This window comes from Pagrus pagrus (genome assembly GCF_965226575.1).
Source record: "Pagrus pagrus genome assembly, chromosome: 22".
Classification (NCBI taxonomy): domain Eukaryota; kingdom Metazoa; phylum Chordata; class Actinopteri; order Spariformes; family Sparidae; genus Pagrus; species Pagrus pagrus.
The window spans coordinates 24891814-24908075 of record NC_140204.1 but is presented as its reverse complement, the minus strand read 5'-3'; positions in this window follow the sequence as shown (position 1 = coordinate 24908075).

Below are 16262 nucleotides of genomic sequence, written 5' to 3'. Positions count from 1 at the left end.
AGTCCATTGACAGGTTGGCTGTTGTCCTGATGTGGCTGATATTATGTGAGCAGGTAAATGTCCTGGTAATGATTGCCAATGACTGTTGCTGCTGTCATCACAGACCTTTCTAGTTTTACCCTGTGCAGTCAGGTTGTGGAACCACACTGTGAGGCAGAAAAAGTTCACAAGAGCTGTGGTTCCTATGCTGAAGCGTGTGAGATGCTAAAGGAAGTACGGCCTCCGCTGTACCTTTTTAACTCTCTTGAGTCGACGGAAGTGCTGGTCCAAATCACATGACCGATTTATGATAACGTAGCAGCAAGACGCAGCCTTGCTGAGTCTCCGTTCCAACTTGTGTCAAAAGTGCAGACTTCAAACTATATACAAGTTTTTGACATATATATACAGCGATTAAATTGGGCCGGAGCCCTCCGGAGCTCAGCTCCGCCTCCTCACCTCGTCAGTACACAGCCAGCAGGAGCTGAGCTCCCTCTGCTTCAGTGTTTTATTGTAATCATGGGTGTAGCTACCATTATATGACTTTTTAAAATCATTAATTTGGATCCACATCAATACATCAGCCTGTTCACTCAGCGCTGTTTTCAGAGCGCTGTGTCAGCGCTTCATTATTGAATCCGTTCTGCTTGTTTATTGAGATAAAACCTGAACCAATGAAATTCCAGTCCACCTTTTCACTGCTACCGGCATCTTCTTGCATACGGCAGAAGTGCACGCAGGAGGTGGGTGAAGTAACTGTCACAGCAAAATGTTAACTTTGTTAATTTACTGAAACTAAATGTCTGTATTTTTCACCTTTATGTTTCTGTGATAAAGTCTCTACACAGCTAATGCTACGTTAGCAAATAGTGAAAAGATGAGGAGGGCGAGTAGTTTTCATTTGATTAACCGCCCTCCTCATTAGCTAACCGTTAAGACGAGCTAATGCTACGTTAGTGTTTCCCATTAATTAAGTCATTCTGCCACAGTCTCTCACAGAAAAAAAATACTCCACCACCTCTCCTGACATCTAGGTTCTTACTTGTCAGCGACAGATGCAGGATGCAGGGACAGTGCAGAGATCCTTTGCTGTGGTGAGTAACGTAATGAAAGGGATAAGACAGTTTAGAATAATTACAATTTGCGAATGACGGCGCTACCTGGGTTGTGAAATTAAAAATCTGTCTCTCTGCATGTTTCGACGAGAGCTCGCCACAGTATTTAGTAGTGGTTGCTAATATGTGAATTGATTGTGTATATTGTGAATACGTTTTACAAATTACAGTGTAGATTGATGGTGAAATGTAGGCTTAATAAGTTACCAATATGTGAATGTGAGATATAATCAAGTAGGCCATAAGTTGATAAAATATGTATTAAGCCGATGGTGCAAGGTAAAAAAAAATATTTTGAGAGATAATGACCGCTGAGTGAAGAAGGGCTCCCCCTCCTTACAAAAGCCAATTTAACCACTGTATATTATAAACCAAAGTTTGTTGATAGGCCAAGTAAAACCAGACTTAAGATAAATAATTCACGCCATGCTTTTTCCTGAATATTGTTGTCACGTTTGGTGCAGGAAGAAATGGTAAAAATGGGCTATTCTTAGGAAAGTGCTCGCAAGCAAAAGTGCTTGTGTGGCAATCTCAGTTGAACTGCGAGTGGCAGATCTAGAGAATCTATGTAACACCAACAACGCCACCTTAGGACTTGCACCTAAAGAGTATACTCCTTTAACTTTGACTTCTCAGAGAGGGTTTCCCAAAAACACAACCCATGCACAGGTCAGTACACATGTAAGGTCATTTAACAGATTTCATTTATTACTCACAATAAAATAATTTCCTTATTAAGTTATGTTTCTCTTTAAAAAAACCCATTTATATAGTTCTTTTTATTTCCAAAGAATATTATGTTCAGCCAACACAATAACCCACAGCGGGTCAGTTAGGAAGAGAGGCAACTTCAATAGCTAGCTGTAGCAGAGGTCACTGCACACTCAAATAATCAAAACAAAACCAAACAGTATATCTATATACAAATCAACTGCAAACTCAAATCAAAAAGGAAGAAAAACAAAAGAAGACATGCATAAGTTTGGCAGGTCCTCCGCTATAACTGCTGTACTAACCCCCCACCAACGAGTCCGATTAGGGCTGACCACACTTGAACTACAACACACAATGTTAAGAGCGTCTAAACGACGAAGGCAGAGCGGCTATTTACAATAGGCCTGAATGAGCAAGGCGAACAAAAAGAGGAAAGAAAAGGAGGCTAGAGACAAGGCAGGGCAAACAGCAGCCTAACGCCTGGCAAGCTGTGTGGTTAGCTGTAGCCCGCTCATATCAATACTCTCGCTGCTAGCAGCTATGGCAGCCGCGGCGGCTAACCGGAAGGGGACACACACACACCATCTCGGCCCAACACGCCAACCTGGAGAACGAACACACGGCACATACCACACCGGGATACCACGAATCGGCGGAGCTGCACACCGGCCAGCACTCTCTTCAGCAGAGGAGAGAGAGTGACTAAACAAACAGTGCAGCTAGCGACAGCAGCTAGCGACTTTTGAGAGATTTGTGACATTTTTGTGTTTGGAGTGTATAGTTAGTGTGTAGTGTGTGTTTAGTGTGTAGTGTAGTCGTTTTCTTGTTTTGTGTGTCAAAACAATGAGGTGACTACTGAAAGTGGAACGGGCAGTGCAGCCCTTCTTTGAGCTCGGAGGAGCTGAGGGAGACGCGGAGCCAGTCTGAGCCAGAGAGTGAGGACTTTGACAATGAAGTGGGTGAGTGTCAGGCCTGTGATGTGCCTCTCCATCTTGTGGTGGGCAGGAACTGTTTTTTGGAGGTTGTGCTGAAAAAAATGACACCAAACAAGGCAAGGTAACCAGATTTTAAGGTGAAATATAAAGGTAAAATCAACAGTAGCCTCAAAAGGGTCCTCCTTTACCTCAAAGGGTTAAGGATGCCATTGGTTTAGGAGCCAAAACAAGTCGAGATTTTGGGAGCTTTAGTAGGATCTCAAGCAGCAATCAGGCTCATAGGCCGTTAGCAGATCAAAGATTTAGGCTGAAACGAGAGCAATTGAGGCTTAAAAAATTATCCTCATTAAAAAATAAATAAAACTCACCAGTGACGAGCAGCAAGGATTGGGGTAATGTAGTAATTTTTCGTGGGATGTTTTAAAAAACAGTATAAGTTAAGTTCTTTAAATTTTGAAAACTAAGCGTCATCCCATTTTGACTTTTTGAGTGGCCCCTTGACCCTCAGAACAGAGTCACAAGGGGTAGTGGTTGAAATCCCCCCTATGAAATTCAACAAACCTTCATCAGTAGTCACTGATGCCATTTACATAAACAGACGCAACCAGAAATTAGCAACCATTGCTCCACTCTGCCAGTCTGTACTGATATCAGAGGAGCGTTTGGAGGGCCATGCAGCCCTTACCCTTCACCCAATCCTTCTATCCCAACAAGAATCAGCACAGCCTACCCCTGCAGAACGTAGGGCAATGGATGTTTGGGATTGGGCTAAAATATGAATTGAAGTCAAACATATGTATGGTATATTTCATAATATACCCTCTTGCTCCAACACTTGATAAAAGCTTCACGCAGATTGAAATATGTTCTACACAAGAGACTATATTTTATAGAAACAAACAGAAACATTCTGAACCCATTTGTCATTCTGACATATCTGCTATCTCAGGAGACCCATACACACATATATGTATGTATGTATGTGTATAAGAAACCTTGTAAATCTGTGTTCATTCTCAGAAACAGGCTGAGTCCTGTTGATGGGATATCCATGGGACTTTCTGGTTCCCATTCTCCTCTTTGCCCCGTGGGAAAACGGAGCATAAGCAGCTATTTACAGAGCGTGCAAAGAGTGGAGGAGTTTTACCCTAAAGTGGCTTAGGGAGCAAGCAAGGTCAGCTCCTTATTGGATGAAGAGGACACCCCCCTCATCCCTCGCTTTGTCATCGTCTACATCCCTCCTTGCCATCCCATAAACAGATCCTCTACTGCCCTCAGCCTTCCTTTTCCCCCCGCTGGCCGGATGTGAAATACAGCTGAGAAACAAGGAAACCACAGCCTGTCATCCTCTCCAGAGCTTTGCTTGCTCTTGTTTTTGTTTGTACTCCCTCCTTCCACTTCAGGCCTTTCATGAACATGAAATATCCAGCATATTTTCTCTGCTTTTTGATTTGAGTCCACAGCACTGTCTTAATTGTGGGTCTCCTTTGCTGTCAATGTAGACATGGTGATCAGTCATTTTATTTAGCTTGGAGACTATGTTTGTAGAAGGCAAATATATAGCTGAGTTGATATCTCAGCTATACATTTCACCATCATCTCATGGTCTGTTTGGACTACATGGTTGCAGGCCTGACAAAGCAGAAATAAATGTTTCCCTGATATTGCTTCCCAAGTTGTGTTAGACATTGGTGTATTACGGCATGACCCTGAAGTATTTATTAGGAAATAATTTATTTGGATATAGCCAAATCAAAACAGCATTACTGTCCTGCTGCCCGATTGACTGAAAATTATAACACAGGGAAAGTCCCTTTTGCTGGAATCTCCGCCAAAGAGTTTTTAACCCATTTGTTTGTTTGTTGGTTGGTTTGTCAGTGGGATTACACAAAAACTACTGAACAGATTTCCACAGAACTTGAATGGAGGATGGGTCTCGGCCATGAATAGTTATTTAATTAGTAATCACGAGCAAGGACCACACCATCAGTGAGATGTACATGATAGTTTATTGAGGTGGAATATAAGTATGATATTGAAGAAGGCAATTGAGTGGTTGATGTTGATGAAGTGTTGAGTGGCTGTGGCATGTAGAAGGCTTCATAAGGGATCAGCGGAAGCTCCTGGGCTGGCAGACCCCCAAAAAGCTCTCTCAAAGACAGACTTGGCCTTGTGCAGATCTTGAAAATGGGAGCAGATCTAGTGTTTGTAGGCTTTAATGATGTGTTCTGTCGAGGCTGCCTCAATACGGAAGGAGTGGCCGAGAATAAGTTGGGAGAAATCCCTGCCTAAATTGGGAAAGGAACTAGGATCGGGTATCCACTTCACCAGATTATGTAATGACTGAGGGGTTGGAAGAATTTAGAGATTTTCTGAATTGCATATGATGTGTGAGTGACTGGTATGGGCTTAGGTACATTATGGTAATTGGATAGCCAGTTGGTTTTGCGTTGATCGTGTGTGTAGACCTGGCAGTCTGCTGAGATGCAATGAAGGTCAGACACGGAGGGATGGAGATGAGGATTGAATTTAGCAGATGGTGTGGTGAACTCTGAGCACCAAAGGAAACCAAAGAAGGCCAATAGGAACGTCGATTCCAGAGTATGGGTTAGATGGTGAGGTAGGAGGCTAGAAGGTAGGGTATTGAAGTGGCGGGCCTAGAGATCTCGAGTCAACGTTATCGAAGTCAACAGGAATGGATTTTTTTTACCATTTGTGTCCCTGCAGGAGAGTACATTATGTGCATGTCAAAGTTCAGGTGACCTAGAGCCAGTGGCGATTCCTCATACGGGCAATATGGGCAGCCACCCAGTGCAGCATTTGTGGAGAGGCAGCATGAGCGCCTGCAAAAAAAAAAAGACAGTCGATGAGTCGAAGTCATCGAAGTCAACAGGAACGAGTTTTCTTGACCATTTGTGTCCCTGCAGGAGAGTGCAATATGTGCATGTCAAAGTTCAGGTGACCTAGAGCCAGTGGCGGTTCCTCATACGGGCAATATGGGCAGCCACCCAGAGCAGCATTTGTGGAGAGGCGGCATGAGCGCCTGCAAAAAAAGAAAAAAAAGGCAAGCGGACAGTCAGCCACAGTAACCAGCTCTGTAGCAGCCGCCTCTGGGCTTATCTCATCTCGGTGGATCAACCACGGTACCGACCCGTACCGGCTGCCTTAAAGGATAACTACCGTTTTTTACAACCTGGACCTTATTTCTAGCAAAAAATATGATAATTTACTCACCCAGATAACTTTGGTGTCATTTGGCGTCGTTTGGACGAAATTAGATCCAGTGTAGCGCCGATATATCCATATAATGCGAGTAACGGGGCATCGACACACAGCCTCTATATAACACATTATCTGCCACGAAACTAGTTCATTTCACCAATATTTTGTTACGATATGCTAGCGCTATTCCCCTCTGAGTCCGGGCTCGTCTGTTGTCAACATCCAGGGTCTGTAGGTTGATCTACTACCTCTGACCTGGAAGATGTCGTCTCTGAGCTACGCGCGCACCCGCGACAGCCCGGCTTGTTTACCTGTAGCTGCTACTGCTAGTTTGACACCGGATGTTGATAACGGACGAGCCCGGACTCAGAGGGGAATAGCGCTAGCATATCGTAACAAAATATTAGTGAAATTAACTAGTTTCGTGGCAGATAATGCGTTATATAGAGGCTGTGTGTTGATGCCCCGTTACTCGCATTACATGGATATATCGGTGCTACACCGGATCTAATTTCGTCCGAACGACTTCAAATGACACCAAAGTTATCTGGGTGAGTAAATTATCATATATTTTAAGTTTTGTAAAGGTGTGTCTGCTGCTGCTGAGAAAGTCTCACATACAGAGGTTGAGGAAGGGGGGGGGGGTAGGTTCACCTCTGGACATCAGCTCTCTCTACTGGTGCAAGGGAGCCATGAAGCAGGGAATTCAGAATCAGAATCAGAATTCCAGCAGCCAAAGGACAGTTCAATATAACAATAAACAATAGTAATAGTAAAAAATAAACAATGTAATATAAAGGTAAGAAATAGACATAGAATACATAATAAGTACAAATATAAGTTGTTAATGGGAAGATTTATGTGATTAAAATTTCTTGCTAAGGCTGCAACGGATATAGAAGCAAGAGGGTCCTGCAGGGTCTACCTGAGTGAGGGCTGTAATGATTTACAACTTTTGATGTGTGGAAGAGGGTTTAAGAAGTTGGAAAAGTTTTACTTTGTCACCAGAATGGTGATGGATGATCCTTGTTTTAACGCTCTCTGGAGGCCCGCCACCATTCAGTCAGACAGAAGTGAATTGTCGGGAGATCTGACTAGAACGTGGAACAAAAATGTTTTGTCAAAGAACCAGATATGTCGTTTTTTAGTTGTACATCTTTTGAACTAATGAGTTGACAGGGAGAGTCTCATACTGATTTAAGCCAAGTGTAGAATTATCAATGGGAAAACACAGGTCTTTTACTTCTGGAGCCCAAACATTTTGATTTTAAAACTGCAATGTTACATCATGCATGGATGAAAATTGAATTTCAAATCGATTAAAATCATTTCAGTATTTGCACCCATTGACGCCTGTATGTGTCAATTTGTATTAGAAATACAATTACTTAACATCACTAGAAAGCTGCCATTGAAGTGCAGATGAATCTCCATGTGCTCATCTGGTGTAAGTATCAGTTTGCCAGTTTTAAAGGTTGTCCATTAAAATGCAGACAGTTGTAGTTTGGGATCTGTCACAAGCAGGTCTTACTACTCTGCCCACAATCGAACGTAGCTAAAAGCACACCAGTGCCAAACAATATATCTTGAAATCTTATTATTAACACTTACAGTGCTGACCCACTTTGGAATGCTTGCTTCATCTGCTCTTCATTCTTTGTCTGCAGGTTTAGAGGTCATATCCTGTGTAAGAGGTGGGCTACAGATGAAACAAATGAAACCTTTTCAAAGAAAACTCAAGAGCCTAGATGACAAGATCAGTATAAATTCTGTGCTTCCAGGACAGAAATAATTGTAGGTCTTCTGTGTCCTGGACCTGTCCTGGTCATGTCTTAAACCTAGTGGCCTTTTACAGTAAAATATTGTGATGAATTCTAGTAACAGACCATCTCCTTCTTGGCTACACTCCTCACAGGGAATTTATTCAGGGAAAACCCACAGTTTACCACAGTTTAATCATATGCTGCAGAACTGTCGTATAATACTGGGCAACTTTAAGCATGAGAAAGTAAAAAAAATGTAATACATCTTATGGTTTTTGTTTAATTACAACAATTTGACAGTTTTACTGCTGTTTTAAGACTGTGTGGTATCCTAAGGCCTGCCATCTGCCAGGTATGTTTTCTCTTTTACAGGAACAGATTGGTGTTTTTATTGGCCAGTTTGTTCTGCCTAAGATATAAAATGTCTCCAAGGTTCAAGACTAAAGTTTCATTTGGTTGTTATTGCTATTGGTATTTATGGAACTCTGGATACAACTCAGCTGGAGCCAGAGGTATACTAAAAATACACCAGTGGTGAGAAAAGGCAGCTCCCACATGGGCTGAGATACACATACAGTACTATCGACATATATGGCACTGGACTACTATGTCCTTTCGAATCATTCTTTTTCTAGCCAACTTACTTAGCCACCCCCTCTACTCCCTCCTCTGCCTGGCCCCTCTCCTCATTGTCTGACCCCCTACTTCCTGTTGTATTTTGGGGAAGGCTCACATGGAGCGTGAGAATGCTTTCGGGGCAGGCTGTCTTGACCCAGTGGTATTTGAAGCAACATACACACATAGCTTCAAACGTTTCAGTGGCAAACCTCATAGGGCCTGGGATTCATCAGGGTTCATTTAGGATTTGGTACATTTTATCACAATTTAATACATATCTGATTGATTTTGTCTGTTCTGACAAAAGACATAAGGCAAGACTAACTGATATGGTATACTGAATTGTGTATAGAGTGCCACAGGAACGAGTCTTAATCTTAAAACACAGAAATCAGTTTGCATTTTTGCAGCTCCGGTTCCCTTGTCACAAAATCAGTGGATTTTTTTTGAATGGATCATTGGTTGGATCACTGAAATAAAATCTTTGTTTTTGTTCATTTCATTTGTTGTTGTTGTTGTTTGTTCTTACAGGGCCAGCAAACTTAAAGGTCCCATATTATACTGTTTTTCATCAATTTCACACGGCTGTCAGAGGTCAACAACACTGTATTTGAAATGTATTGCCCCAAACCTATCCGTGGTCCTGAATTTCAGCTGTCAAAAAGTCGCTCAAGTGAGCTCTACTGAGCTCTACTGAGAACAGGCTGTTTCTGTGCCTGCACCTTTAAATGCTAATGAGCTCCGTCTGTCAACGCCTGCCTTGCCTGCTACACGCCCCTCTCAGGGAGAGGATGCCACTTACGCTAGCGGCTTTTGTTTTTACTGTGACAACCAAGCTCCCTCGAAATATTATTAACATTAAACTCGCTTCAAACGCCATTGCATAGCGGACCGAATTGGAGCTAACTAGTTAGCCAATTTCAAGCTGACTTCACCATACTAGTAGGCAACTGTAAATACTATCAAAATGTGCCGACACTTACCTGTGGCTCGGGTGCAGTTGCTGGGTCCCCTATGGTTGGGACTGATCCTTTTACGAGGGTCAGTGTCGAGGCAAAGCCAGCTTTGTACTGACCCTCGTTACTGAAGCAGTCCGATGTGAAGTGGTTAGCACACACAAACACAGGCGGCACGTTGTCGTTCAAAATGAAACGCAACCACTGTCTCTTCTGTTCTTCTGTAGCTGGGACAGAATATAGGCACTTATGTTGATTTTTACAACCAACAACAGAGCAATTTGCGTGTCTAGCTCTGAGCGATGACATTGCGAAACACTGCTATCTTACCGCTGGACACACCAAACTTCACCTCGGGGATGAACGCCCCCCTCTCAGATATCTCTGGGGAGACGGGGGAGTGTTTTCGCACAGAGGAGCCCGGCCTATGCAAATCACTCCTGTCCTTACGTAACGACAGGAGCTGAATCTGAACAGCCTGTAGGAGCCCCGTTTTAGCAGTGGGTGGGCTGCAGAGACGATGCAGGACTCGTTTGCTTTCCTCATTCTGGGAGTTGGTAGGCTCAGGGAGGACCAGTTTATATATGTAGAGACCAGAGAAAACATGTTTTTCATAATATGGGACCTTTAAAAGTAATTGCATCAGAGTTAGCTAGCAGCTAATTTGCATCGGTTGTCCCTGGGCAGGTAAACAAAAGAATATTTAAAAAAAAAAAGACAGAACAGCAAATGCACTTCATAAAACAGCACAATACATATGAGTCCATCAGTATCATAGAAAATATATGTAAGGACATCATTGGTGATGACATGATTTTGTGCTAATTTTAGCCAAAACTTGAACCTGATTTTAAACACTGCAAAACTCTCTTAGCACAGGCTTAAGAGGTTTTCATGTATTGTTTGTGAGAGTTGAAAACTAATTTTTGACAGTAGAGAGAGTTGACAGTAAAGGGCCACAGGTCAGTTTTGATCTGCAGTACTATTCAGGAACCATAAAAGTGGTGTTCATTTGTAAAGATGATCTTACTTAACAAAACTCATAAACTTGTGTTTGTCACAGAGCTACAGTATTTTCTGCAATAATCCAAAATCCAAGTGAAAAAATCCCATATCCTTCTTGTCGAGGGAACCAGGGTGATGCTAACTTCCAGGTTAGCCTACAAAAATACTTCATCCCTGCCACTCCCTATATGGTAGTGCTTTTAAACAGTGGACTTGTTTTCCCCCAACACAGGTTTAATTAAAAAGGGAAGAGAGAAAAAAAATATTCTTGTTCTTGCCAATTACCTAACCACATGAGTTTGACTAATAGTTTCCTTGTGTATGTAGCACAATACAGGAGCGTGGTGGCTTAAACACATCTACCAGCCTGATCAGAGGGTCACTCGGACTGTGAGTCATTAGGACCCCTGTCATTACAGCCAGTCTACAGCTCCACAGCTGTCAGTCATCATGCCTTAAGTCAAATAATGCCTCCCAGAAACAATCTCAAAGGAAGTTGTTGTGGGGTTGGAGCAGACTCCAGATTGGCCAATTTAAAGTGGGATTTAATGACTGGACCTCCCTTGGGTTTTCTTATGGTAAACATCTCTCTGAGTTCTCCCATAGCCGAACTGGCTAACCTCCAGGACTCCCACACCACAGCCCCTGCAGAGCCTGACCGAGTGTCCTCTCCAAAGCGTTACCTCACCTCCCCTTATAACCTCATCACAGGCTCTGGTTTGGAGCTGCACCACATTCTGGTTAGATTAGCGGTTGTCAGACTGACGGCTGAGCATCGTGGTGGTTGTGTTCTGTGGGTGGCTGGAAACGGCTCGTCTCCACTCTGTAATTTTCATGCTGGCAGTTTTACCACAGGGACACGTCGCACACGCACCGGCACTCACTCACACTCGTACTCTTATAAAGTCTTTCAACACATGAAGCATTATATTACATGAATGAATACTATTCATTATATACTCAAAAACCAAGAAAACATGGATGTATCCTGATGGCTACTGGACAACATAGAACACAGGTTTTTTACTATAAAATACAGTATCACACACTATTGTTGATACACAGTAAGTTGGTTTAGTATTGCACTACCATTAATAAATGCCTTTTAAACTTTTGAGACTATCTTGGTGCATCCCATCTCATTTCTTTCCGCTATGTCCCTATCGGGGTCGCGGGGTGTTGCCGCTTTTATCCCCCCCTTTTGCGGGGCTACTGGGGCCAAATCCAGCTCTACAGGGCGAAGGCCAGGGTACACCCCTGGATGAGACGCCAGTTCATCCAGGGCCCTCTGATGGCAGAGGCTGCCTTGCAAGGTGCCAACTGCGCATCAGGAGCAGTTTAGGGGTCCAGCATCAGGCTTGATTTTTTGGGCCCGATCTAAGCTCTAGAACAGACTGTGGCTAGGTGGGTGTTGTCTTTTAGTATCTTTGGTCTCTGTGCAGACATGTCACTTCACTGATGTCACTGATGCTCTGTAGATGGTACCAGTGATGTTCCGGTGGTTCTAATCACCCGCTGTAGAGCCTTCCTGTCCTGGGCCTTGATGAATCATGCCAGTTTGTCATGTTTCGATTTAGAACACTTTCTGTTGCTTTGTTTGGTGTCTTGGTCATGAGGGCTATAGACCATCTGTCCTCCAGTCATTTTTTCATTAAAGTTGTTGCATATGACACTCTTACAAAAATACACTTTATTGTATTTTTCCTTATATTAAAGCAGAGCTGAGTGGTTTCTATGCATAAAATCAGTTTACCAAACGAAATCACAAAGCCAGGGCCTGCCTAGAAGCCTTCATTTCAAACTGAAATGTTGTAGATTTGTTCGTTTTCTCATGTAAAGGTCTTGTTGGTAGCCTTCTTCACGCATTGTAATGGAATACCAAATAGCAGTGAGTGAGAGCTTCAGCCATAGAAAGCTAGACCGAATTTTATTAGATTTTTCACATCTTTGATTCCCATAATATCCATTTGCAAAATTCAGTTTAGTGTACTGCAGCTAATTGCACTGATGCAGGGTGGTGTCATAATGATCAGGCCTCAAGGAGGCTGCTCTGTAATTACTATGTGACATGTTTAGATGGGATCTTTTATGGGACCTGTAACCTGGGGCCTCATTCAAAATGAGGTATAATATTAGAACAATTCAGATGTTAATTATTTAGCAGTCCAATATCAGCCACACATTGGCTAAAATTATGTTTCGATTGTCTTTGTGCCATTTGAATACACAGAACTGAAAATCTGCTTAAACTTGTATTTAAGGCTTTTCAGCAATCATACAGGTATTACAGTGGCTTCTTTAACCAGCTGAGGTAAGACAGCTGCAAACATGGAGAATTTTTTGTGCAGAGAAGCAGACACATGAAAACATATCAGTGATGTCTCCTTGCTTGGTGCAAGCCTGTTTAGTGTTTAGCAGGGCTTTTGTTGCAGCAGCGAGCAGTAAAATCAGCTTTCAGCGATGCATGCTGCTGGCTAGTGTTATTGGTTTGAAGGAATTATGAAGGCTTTTAGGAGCCTTTTCAGTGGGACATGAGGATATGAGTAAAATAATGTAACTCTGAATTTGAAGACATCAACAGGAATCAAAGCTTTTTATTTTTTTTCACATTATGATAAATTTATGTTTTATGTAAAATAACCACTGAACATTTTTATGTTGTAATAATAATAATTACAATTCTATGGTGGCCCCTGCACCTCCAGTTACATTTCTACTGTCACTAAGTACAGTTACCAGCGTACAGTAATAATGTAACTGGAGGTGCAAGAATTAACAACAAGGTAACTAGGGGATTTACTTGTCATTATACAACACAGGGTTGCAGAATGAGATGGACGTTTGTTGTTCCTTTATGATACACAAAAGAACAGAACATATAGATGGATAGATACTTTATTGATCCAGAGGGAAATTTAGACATCCAGCAGCAGCATACAACTTACAACAACAAACATGACATAAAACGTTGGTCACATCTAACATCTAACAAACCCCACCACCACCTCCCGTCAAGTTAAAACCATAAAAAATGAAGAAGAAAAAAATGAAAAGTAGAAAATATTAAATTGACCTTTCTAAAGTTACATCTCATTGAAATCCTGTTGTGGATAAGTGCTAATAATTAGACCTTGCGGCTGGTAAAGCAAGTAAAGTATTTTAAAGAACACAGTCAATATGTACTTCTACAAATAAAGTATATTTTCTGCAGAAAAGGCCTGGCAGTCAGACTAGACTTGTGCATCCTACAGTTTCAGAGAATGTTGCCCTACAGCAGATATTCTGCAGCTGTTGTTGTTATAAAAGTGCTGGTTCCACATTCTGACATCACTCATTAACCCAGCCAATCATGCAGTGATTACACAGCCCTGCTTTGTTTTGTCCCTGTCAGGCACCTCTTTATGATACCAGCAGGTAGGCTGTACATTCTGAACTGTTCTGTGCCCTTCCATTCTCCCACATCAGGTATAATTGATAGGGGCTCAGTCTTGGTGTATATGTAAGTCTGGCCAGAGGGGTAACTCCCACCCCTGCACTGACAACACTCCTCCTTCATCATGTCAACAATACATCTCCCACTGACTGGGAAAACAAACCAACAACTCAGTCTGGGACTTTCCACATTGTCTCAATTAAAAAGTTGTGTGTGAAGGGGTGGGATAACTTCTCAAATTGACTGTGGTGTGTGTGTGTGTGTGTGTGTGTGTGTGTGTGTGTGTGTGTGTGTTTGTGAGTGTGTGTGCGTGCACTTCCATCCTTATGAAGACCAAATGTTCTTACAAGGTTAGAAACAAGTCCTGCAAATGGAAGATTTCAGCCACTCTTGTTCAGGGAGCACATTTAAAGTTACAGTTCTTAGGATTACATTATCAAACAACAACTTTGATACTATTACATCAAAATAATACTATTATATAAAATTACACTATTATATCAAAATCCATATCAGTCTGTGTGTGCACATTGTCAGTAAATATGTGACTGTATTCAGTGCATGTGTGCATTTATGTAAATGCATTTACCTATTCAGCTATAGCCATTAAGTGCATTTGCATTCTGCCTCCCATTGTTGAGAGCCATTTGAACTGCCTAGACATGAAGGATCCAAGGGAAACATTAGGCTTCTAATATAAACCAAAGGGCTGTGATCAACAAGACTTTGGCCTCACAGTTTTTCACAGCAGACATTTCAACACATCCTCATACCTAAATGACTGAAAAGGTCGATTGCCAGCAACTCCCAAAACAACATAAATGACAGAATGACCATTGACAATGAGTCAGCATGAACAATACCAGGACCCTGAAACTGAAGCCGCTAAATGGAATTCAGCTATCACTCATTTTATTATTTATATCTGTGCATTTCATATTGTCGCATATCCACTGTCTTCTGTGAAGAAGACCACTTATTTGCAATTGCCCTTTCCATTTTCCCATTTACATATTATATATCAGGTTATCTGTAGCTCTTATAAAGCATTTAATTCAGTTACCCCAACACAAGAAGGCCGTAGGAAGTGTTCAGTCTTACATTTTTAATATTTCAATTTGTCTCTTGCTTGCTTTAGGCGGTAATGTTAATTATAGAATGTTTCTGTATTTGAGAAGAAGTTATACATCTACAAAGTTGTGACATTGGATTGTGCTGCAGGAGGCTCAATTTTTTTAGTGGAGCTTCAGGCCTGGCCAACAGGCAGGTGAGAATTTTTGGGAACAGCGTTTTAAAACAGTAGTATCTCTGTCCACACAAACGTTTTAGCACCATTTCAGAAAAAATCTCTGTCCAGACTAACACACCTGAATATGTATGTGTACACTAGGCATGTTGGAAACAGAAAGCACATTGTATAGCCTACTCGGTGGTCAGTTGCTTGTGAGGCAGTGAAACAAGACTGCTCTTCACAGAATCTTCCTGAATAATGCTATTTTGTCAGCACAACATTGTAAGCAGCTGTTTTTGTTGTATTATCAATAGTCTACATTTACATTTAGCAGACGCTTTTGTCCAAAGCAACTTACAGTAAATCATAAATTCATACACTGATGGCGGTGGCTAACATGCAAGGTGCCGACCAGCACATTTTCTTGCCCAAGGACACTTCGACGTGCAGAGCAGGAGAATCGAACCAGCGACCTTCCGATAACAAGACCCTGGCTCTACCCCTGAGCCACAGCCACCAAATCCATAAAATATAACCCCATTTCATCACTGCACAAACTCAAATACTCCAATATCATAACACATACTCTGAGTTACAATTTGCCAGTGACGCTACTAACACTGGTAAACGTGGATGTCTGCGTCACCATTTCCGTTTTTTTCTGACCATCCAGACGTTAACACAGAAAATGATTTCAAGTATTTGTAAAAACTGTCACCACTGTTAGCTACAGGAGCTAGGAGGCCCATCCATTCAGATTGGACAGACTTAAATGAACTTGAAAGAATGAATCATTGTTCACTGGAAAATCCATCCACTCATTTTAGATCTCTCATCCAGATCCAAGTTTGCATTATTTTAATTAAATTGATTATTATGGATTACTGTTATACTGTATAGGAAGTACTGAAAAAATGTGATAAAATAATAAATTGCACTGCATATCACCCATACTGGTTTTACATCATGCTTTCATACTTTGGTCGGTCTGATCATCAAACAGGATTTAGATTGCATTCTATTTGGTATCCAAAAGGTCTTAAAGGATATGTTCACCCAGAAATTTAAATTGAGTCATCATTTACTTAGCCTCAATGCCGAGCCAACCAAATCTTCTGATTGCTTGAAGTCACTGTTTTACTTTGTAGCCATTACCACATGACAAACAAATCCAATGCTATCAGTAATGGGCTGCATCCGTTTACTGACTTTCGCCTTACATTGTGCAAACCACTGCTGACGAGAATGGAATTACACAGTGTGCATATAAATAACTAGTGCACCTTGCCAA